The following is a 9,060-nucleotide window of genomic DNA, read 5'->3' as shown; positions in this document are numbered from 1 at the left end:
TCCCGAAATTGTTGAAATATCCCAAATCGTACACCTACCAAATCAATTGGCCTGCAATGATCATCATAGTAATTAAGGACTTGCAAACATCTAAAGAGGGCTAGGTGACAGAAGGCTAGTCTATCTAAACTCATTTCAAATCAATTTCAAAAAATTCAGACAAGGCCTCTTTCTCTTCCTCCTTCAGTGAAATCACACTTTCGCAATGCTGATTGGCTCAGGGTTAAGTTAATGAAGTGGGAGACACTGGTTTGAAAAATCAGGACTCCCCTATTGTTCAAACCAGAATGACCCTGTGGAATAGGGCCAAGGAGGAGAAGGGATGTGTCCACATCTGTCTAAAATAGCCAATAGAAAAATGAGCCAATGATCCTGCCTCCTAGGGGCTTAACAGCACCACTAAATGAATGGCTGATCAAGTGTTCAGACTGTGTACATGGCTAAGCACTGTTGGAATGGGAAGTGTGAGGGACATAAATGTAACACTGGAATAGCAGAAGAAAATTTAAGGCTATCCCAGGTTTGGGCCGGGCATAAGGTAAAAGCAACACTAGAGCATGGCAGGAAAAAAAAAGTCATTGCCAGGACATGTTTTGTAAGAGTTCAACTGCAAGAAAGCCTTAAAACTGCATAATGCAACCCTGAATTTTATATTGGATAGGTGAAAAGCAAGGATGCATTACTATTACTATTAATCTTCTTATCGTTCCTATCACCCATCCCTTCCCATTTGTGATTGTATGACTTTAACCTTGTCTCTTGTATCCTAACGATTTATACTGCCTGTTTCCCAGCATGATTTGATTGTTTATTGTACCCTCTGACTATCACTAAGTGTTGTACTTTTATGATTCTTGACTCTTGACAAATGTATCTTTTCTTTTTATGTACACTGAGAGCATTTGCACTGACAAATTCCTTGTGTCCAATCACACTTGGCCAATAAAGAATTCATTCATTCATTCATTCATTCATGGTGGGAATATACAGGTACTCCTTAACTTATGACTATACTTGAACCCCAAAATTATGTTGTTAAGTGAAAAAATTGTTACAACTTTTCTCACCACATTTGTTAAGCGAATCACGGCAGTTCTTAAATTAGTAACACAGTTGTTAAGTGAATCTGGTTTCCCCATTAACTTTGCTTATCAGAAGGTCACAAAAGGGGATCGTGTGACCTTAGGCCATTGCAATTGTGATAAATATAATTCAGTTGTCAATATCCGAATGTAAATCACGTGACCATGGGGGTGCTGCTACGGTCATTAGTGTGAAAAATGGTCATTTTTTTCAGTACCTTTGTAACTAAATGAACTGTTGTAGGTCAAGGACTACCTGTACAATAACAGCTCCTAACTGGGAATTAGAGCTTTTGTTTTCTCTTGAAATATATGGTCAAGGGGGAGGGAGAAGGTTCATGGTTTGGGAAATGGGGTTAAGATGGGGGCTTTAGGAGAGGGAAAAGTCTTGGACAGCTGAATGGGGGGCGGAATCTCCTCACAGCAGATTAGCTGGCTCTATTTCTGAAACTCAAGCAACTGGATATTCCCAATTACAATTTGCATTTCTGTTTAGTTATTTTTGGCAAAGAGTCATTGTTTGCTTTGGGAGTACTTACAGTAATTTTCCAGAACTCAATTTAGTCAGGTTCTGGGGAAAAATTGGAATCAATAGGCAGCAATGCCCATCTTTAATCAGATATCAGTTCAGGTTATATAGTCTCCATGTGTGAGATCTCCCTTACTTATCTAATTTGGACCAAATTCTACTCTAGGGACTGTGGCTCTCAACAGAAAATGGATTTCTCTTCCTGATTTAAGAATAAAAAAAAACACCTTTTTGTAACAAAGTGACAACCAATCAGTGTCTTCTTCTTCCAATAATTTTTCCACTGCTTAGCTGAAGCAATTATTCACCCATTCTTGGGTAGGCAGAAAACTACGGTTCTTATATTCCCTTAGCTTCCAATCATTGCCAGGCCCCTGACCTCCCTCTGATGGGAAGTTAACCCTATAGTTTTTTACATGTTGAGGCTATATTCACTTCATACTAGGCTCACTTCTATGAGATGGCATCCAAGTAAAATTAACTAAAGTAAAAAAAAAAACAACCTCCATGTAGATGTCATTCCATTAAGGACTACAACACCCAACGTGTAGTTCACAATGGAACTACAACGACATTGAGGGAAGCATGAAGTGGGGAACCACAAGGTTCTGTATTGGGGCCAAGTGTACTCTTCAGCATCTTCATAAATGTTCTAAACAAGGGGATAGAAAGGAAACTGATAAAATTTGCAGACATCAAACTGAAGGGAATTGCTAACACTTTGGAAGGTAGACTCAAGATTCAGAAGGATCTTGACAGACTTGAGCATTGAGCCCTAGCCAACAAGATGCAGTTCACTGGGTGAGAAAAATAAGCTTCTGCACTTAGGCAGGAAAAACTAAATGCCCAGGTATAAAGTAGTACTCAAAAGTAATAATTGTGAGAGAGATCCAGATGTTCTGGTGGTCCACCACTTAATTATGAACCAGCATTGTGCTGCAGCTGCTGAAAGAATCAATGCAATCCAAGGCTGCATCAACAGAGGGATAGTATCAAGATTGCGGGATATGGTAATACCACTTTATACTGCAGTGGTGAATACTTGGAATACTGCACATATTTCCAGTCACCACAATACAAAAAAGATGCTGAGACTCTAGAACATTTGCAGAGAAGAGCAACAAAGATAATAAAAGCTCTGGAGTGGAAGCTACATCGTATGATGAATGGTTGAGGGAGTTAGGTATGTCCAGATTGTCAAAAAGAAGAATTAAGGGAACATCACAAAGCAAAGGGGATTGATTTATTCTCCAAAGCATCAGAGAGCAGGACAAGAAGTAATGGGTGGAAGCATGTTAAATTGAGATCCAACCTAGAAGTAAGGGGAACTTTTCTGACAGTGAGAACGGTTAGTCAGTGGAATAGCTTGCCTCTTGGAGTACTGGGTGTTCCATCACTGGAGGTCTTCAAATGTAGACTGGACAGCCATTTGACCAAGATGGCATAAGGTTTCCTTCTTTGAGCAGAGGAATGGACTAGAAGACCTTCCAGCTCTATGATTCCATGTTCTATATTTTCATCATAAATCCATGTAATTTGTATGCTCATTTCAATCTTGGGTTTCCTTTATGAAATTATTATTTCCTATATCCATTCATAATTAAAATATTCTGCAGAGTGCAAATATTAGTGTTGAATACCATATAGCAGTTGAGTGGAGGAATTTATCACAGTATAAGCAGAAGTATTCTGGACTTTTCAGAAATAATTTTTAAAAAAATCTATCCAGTTTCTCTTGTACTGTTTTGAAAAGCAGAACTTTTATTTATTTAGTCATATTTCTTGAAAAGCAGAACTTCAATTTTCTTTGAAGGATGGTCCCCCTTCTTTTTATGAGCTCTGCCAGTAATAGGAATTCAATCAAACTGGAATTGCAAAACAGCTGCAGTGCACAATAATAAGTCCCATCTTTGTTATGCAAATGGCTAATAGAATAAGTCACATGATTTTCAGGACAGGATGTAGAAATAAAACTGCAGCCCTCAGAAATTGGCAGAAAGTGGCTACATGAGAGCCATAATTAGTAATGTTGCATCATCAATGTGAAACACAAGTCTTCAGAGAAAATACCTCTTGCACAAGGCAAATTTTTGAAAAGAATCAGACTTCTTCAGAAAACCCAAATCCTGTATTGGTCTGAGATTGCGAGCTTTTTAATCCGCACAGAAACACAATCAAAGAAGAGGAAGAAGAAATTTCTTCTTGTTTCAACCAGCTTGTCAGGTAGAATGAGACCACATTCCCTCTCTACAACCAATGAATTTATTGATTTATTTTTTTCTATCATTCAATTTATATTGCTGCCCATCTCAGTTAAGCGATTCTGGGTGGCTCACCTAATTAAAGCAACACTTGGCAATGCCAGCAAAATAAAAGCCACTGAAACCAATTAAAACAGTGAATTAAAATAATAAAACTAATTTGCAGGACAGTACCAGTACATTATTAACAATGCAATCAACCGGCAGGCTCAGTACCACCATTGGATCCCCAGGCACAATGACTGAACCATAACCTAAGAGACTTCCTGAAGGCCAGCAAGGTTGGGAACTAATCTAATCGTGGAGGAGACTGGTGTGCCAAGTGGTGAGTGCCAAGCAGAAAAGAAAAACTCCTCCTGAATTCTGTCGGGTGACATTGTTTAATGGACGAGACTCTTAATATGCCTCTCCTGCCAGACCTGATGGGACAGGTTAGATGTAACTGGGGAGAAGAAACAGTCTTTATATAACCTGGCCTTATGCTGGGTTCCCTGAAGTCCTTCCTTCCTTATTTCTTTGACTTCTGCACACCTATCCCTACTTCCTTCTCAATTGCCCTAGCTCGTTACCCTTGACAGTGTCTACTGCAGAAAGCGATCTAAATGTTGGAAGGAGCAAAAGAGGGCCAATGTTTCCCTTCCCGTGGTGTTGACAATGACTCCGCCTGGCAGAGGGAAGTGTTGAAAGGACATTATCTGGTGGGTTCAAGCAGCAGCTGCAGTCTTAGCTGCAACCAGCTGCCAATGCAACCATGGGCACCATCCCAGTGGTGCTGGAAGCTGCCATACAGGATGCACTATGGAAGAAACACAACGGTCGCATTAAGGCTGCTGCTGCTGCTGCTGCTCTGGTGTCGGAATGCAAGAGGCTGAAACGGAGGGAACGAAAGCTAGAGGGGAGAGGAACAAATAGGGTGGCAAGGTGCCCTCCGGACCAGGCTCCATCTTAGTCACTTACCACTTTCAGCCATTATTTTCTGTTACGAAAGATTAATGCCTACAGTGGATTGCAGCTCAATAAATTGTAAACAGATGAGCCAAGCAGGGAAGAGGGGAAGGTGGCCAAAAGAAAGGAAGACAAAAAGGGAAAGGAGTTTAGCTCCTCCTGCTTTTTCCTATTTGATTCGACAGTCCCCTGGGAGCACTAATTGCTGCACATGGACTTCAAAGCCTTGATGTGGCCACGGTTTGTCTTCTCTTCTCTCTCTAGCCCTGAAGGCACCCACTTTCTTTTCCATGCTCCATGTCCTTTCCAGTAGGATTTTTCAAGTCCTGCACTTTGTCATATTTTTATGGCATTGGAGAAGTGCCATGTTGCGTTCTTTGTGGGATATTTCTGGCTGTTTCTGCCAGCTGCGGCTGTTTCTTGCCAGTACTGCCATCTCTTGTCATAGATGTTTCTTTGAAAACTAGGATGAAATCAATATTTCTGCCACTTTCCCAAGTAGGGAGAAGTCCGTTAAATCTGGGTCTAAAAACAGGTCATTTGACAAGCTGATGGAGCAGGAAGGAAGCAATTGCACTGCACCATATAAACCCCTCTTTATCTGCATCTCTTCTCTGGCTCTGTTTTGGAATGCGGGTTTATCACTTGGACTGGCAAAGCAGCCCAGCTGACAGATCTGTGGGGTGATGGATAAATCTGGGATAAAGCAGGAAGAAACTATGTGAAGTTTTTTCTTGGGTCCCCTCTCCCATTAGCCACGGCGGCACAGTGGTTAGAATGCAGTACTGCAGGCTACTTCTGCCGACTGCCGGCTGCCTGCAATTTGGCAGTTTGAATTTCACCAGGCTCAAGGCTGACTCAGCCTTCTATCCTTCTGAGGTGGGTAAAATGAGGACCCAGATTGTTGGGGACAATATGCTGACTCTGTAAACAGCTTAGAGAGGGCTATAAAGTACTGTAAAGCAGTATATAAGTCCAAATGCTATTGCTATTATGGCACTTTCATCTTTCATCAGGTTGACCACATGATGGCTCTTAGTTGATTCTTATACTGGCTTCCCACTCACTTCCAGAAGATTTTTCCCCCTTACCTTGTATTCCATTCCATTCCATCCTGTTTTCTCTACTTAGCCCGTCCTTTCATTCATCCAGTTGAACCACATTTGGTCATGTGAAGCTCTCCTGTGCTTCAAATGTCTGTCCTTATTGGCTTTCTCACTCATTATTGGCCATTTTGCCATTCTTTATGGAGTTGTGATTCAGCCAGCACTTGGAGGACTGCTTGCAATGCACCTAGTGTAAAAAAAAGAAACATGCATGCACAGAAACACACAGACACATAATTAAGACATCTGAATATTGTGTGTTATGTTCAAAGAATTTGCTTGCAAAAAATGTCAATGGGCCATCAGCAGAATTTGCAATGCAACGGGATGCTAAAAGCCCCATACCATGAAACTAAGTAGTACTATCTTAGTAACTGTGTTATGAGCCTCCAGCTCACTTCATGGTATATCAGCTAGGAAATCATCTTCAGAGAATTAATTGTCCAAGATTTACTTCAGAACATCACAATGACCTGTGGCTTTGACGCACATTGACAAAGATGGATGAATGACTTGGCTACTCCAACAGGAAACCAAAAGGGCAGTAGTTAAAAAGTAATCATCTTTGTACAATTGACAGCGTATTGCTCTGTGAAGAGATGTGGATGAATGATCAGAGAGATTATTTTAATTTGATACATCTTTCCTCTTTCCTACAACCACCCAGCAACTTAGTTGTTTTTATTATTACTTGCTTTCATCCACTTACTTCTTCAAGGCTATAATTTTATAAATAAATCACCCCAATATTAATTCTGAACAAGATAGTCTTTCTTAATGACTAAAAAAAATCTATATAGAAGGTATCATAATGCTAGGTTATTTTATTAGATATGGGAACTTAAAATGAATTGTAATATCTCGACAAAAGTAGCAACACAATAAAATGTGAATGATACATTCTATGGCATCTGTATCACATGGACATAATTGAGCAGCATATGGACTTTTTTGTGTGTGGCTGCTTTCCAGAATAGCTGACAGCAAAACATTAAACTGAGTCAGTGTTAAAGCTCTTCTCAGTTTGAATATCATGTTATAATCTGTCTTGCCAGTCTGAAAATACAAGATTGATTGCTCAACATTTCTGAGCAGGAGAGACTAGTTGTGTTGTCTTCCAATGTCCAGAATGTGTTGTATCAGAATTATTTTGGCTTGATCATATCCAGAGTAAGGCTCCTACACATCACCTATAGTAATTGTACTGTACTCTGCAACCAAGTCCAGCACCTTTGCCATAGCAGTAGAATTAGTCCAATCTCTATTTTGTAATAATTCAATACTTAATACTTTTGAGGAACAAATTATTAGTATTATAGAAGGTGGTCAGGTAGGTTATTACAAACTATAAATTCTTTATTACATAAAAAATAACTGCTTTGAAATCCTTGAAGAATTAAACAAAAAGAATGGAAATATACCAAGGATTCACTGGGCCTTTTAATCTTTAACACTGTGTTGGTTTTCGTTAAATGCTCTAACTAGGTCAACCAAACAAGAGCATCTTTTCTGTCTGAATGTCTTGCAAAGATAACTTTTAACTGTGATATGCGTCAAGAGCTGACCCCACTTCTCCAAGTTCAGCATTCAGCAAACAGGTGACTTTTCATGAATGTGGGAATGGCTTCTCTTTCCCTGTTCTTAAACCTCCAGTCTTGTGAAGCTAACAGAGATGGGTCAGGGAACACGGAATGTCCTTCTGATCTTTTGGGAGCTGGCTCATAAATCAGCTAGCAGCAGCATTATTATTTTACTAGTCAAACGCATAGAATGACGCTAGAGAGCAGGATTGCCAATGGTAGGGTGCTTCAACAGGCTCCAAGCCAGAAATTTCATGAAAATAAGCAAATAGGACATTGAGGACTAAAGGTAAGTGTCTGTTTGTGTGGACTATTGCCATGACTTAAATTATAGGTTGCTTAATGTAGCACATGTAATAGTATAATGGATAAGCTATTACATTTGCCAAAAAGAAATTCTGCATTAATGAAAGCAAGACTTTGGAGGAGAAAAACTGTCCTTGTTTTGCCACAATTTATAGATTTGTTATTGTTTATTAGTTGGATTTCTATTCTGCCTCTCTATTATAGCGAGAGCCATGATGTTTAGCAATCATTTGGAAAACATTTTGTATTACATTTTGGGCCAGCTAAATTACTGTAATCATGACTAAGGCTGTGATTTTATACACACTTACTTGTTATGGTGAATTAAGTGAGAACTATTCAGTGAGATTATTTGGACTAGCATTCCTTGGGCAATTACTCGAACCGAGCATTCCAGCAGGGCTCATCACTGATACTCTCCTGAGCCTCCTCCCTGCTGAATATTTTTGGACAAGTGTTTTTGCAATTCACATCTGCATCAAGCTTCTTGCATACAGTGACTATTTGAATTTCCCTCCCAAATATTTGCAAAGCATCAGACTATTTTACAGAAAAATAAAATGCATTTTAATATTATTGCTGGTCACGATGACTCTAGGATGACTCTAAAAATGTCTAAGAGTACTAAATATAAAAATAGCAATTTTTCAATAAAACAAAGACAAGGCATCCAGGGATGCAAATACCCTGTATGATCCTATCTATTATTATTATTATTATTATTATTATTATTATTATTATTATTGTTATTATTATTATTATTATTATTATTATTATGATTATTTTATTTGACAAGCAAATATTAGATAACAGGTATAAGCATGGTTATGAATACATGAAATGGATATGAATAAAAAAGAAACAATGGGACAGGGACGGTAGGCACGTTGGTGCACTTATGCACGCCCCCTACAGACTTCTTAGGAAAGGGGTGAGGTAAATAGTAGACAGTCTAAGGTTAAAGTTTTTGGGGTTTGGGGAAGAAAGCACAGAGTCAGGTAGAGTATTCCAGACATTGACCACTCTGTTGCTGAAGTTGTATTTCCTGCAATCAAGTTTAGTGTGGTTAACCTTGAGTTTGTATCTATTGTGTGCTCTTGTATTGTTGTGGTTGAAGCTGAAGTATTCATTGACAGGTAGGACATTGCAATGTATGATTTTATATACTATACTTAGATCGGACCGAAGGCGCGTAGTTCTAGGTTTTCTAAGCCTAGAATTTCAAGTCTGGTGGCATAAGGTATTCTGCAA

This window comes from Pseudonaja textilis, chromosome 2 (genome assembly GCF_049901715.1).
Source record: "Pseudonaja textilis isolate UNSWEBS1 chromosome 2, rPseTex1.2, whole genome shotgun sequence".
NCBI lineage: Eukaryota > Metazoa > Chordata > Lepidosauria > Squamata > Elapidae > Pseudonaja > Pseudonaja textilis.
This window is presented reverse-complemented; position numbering follows the sequence as displayed.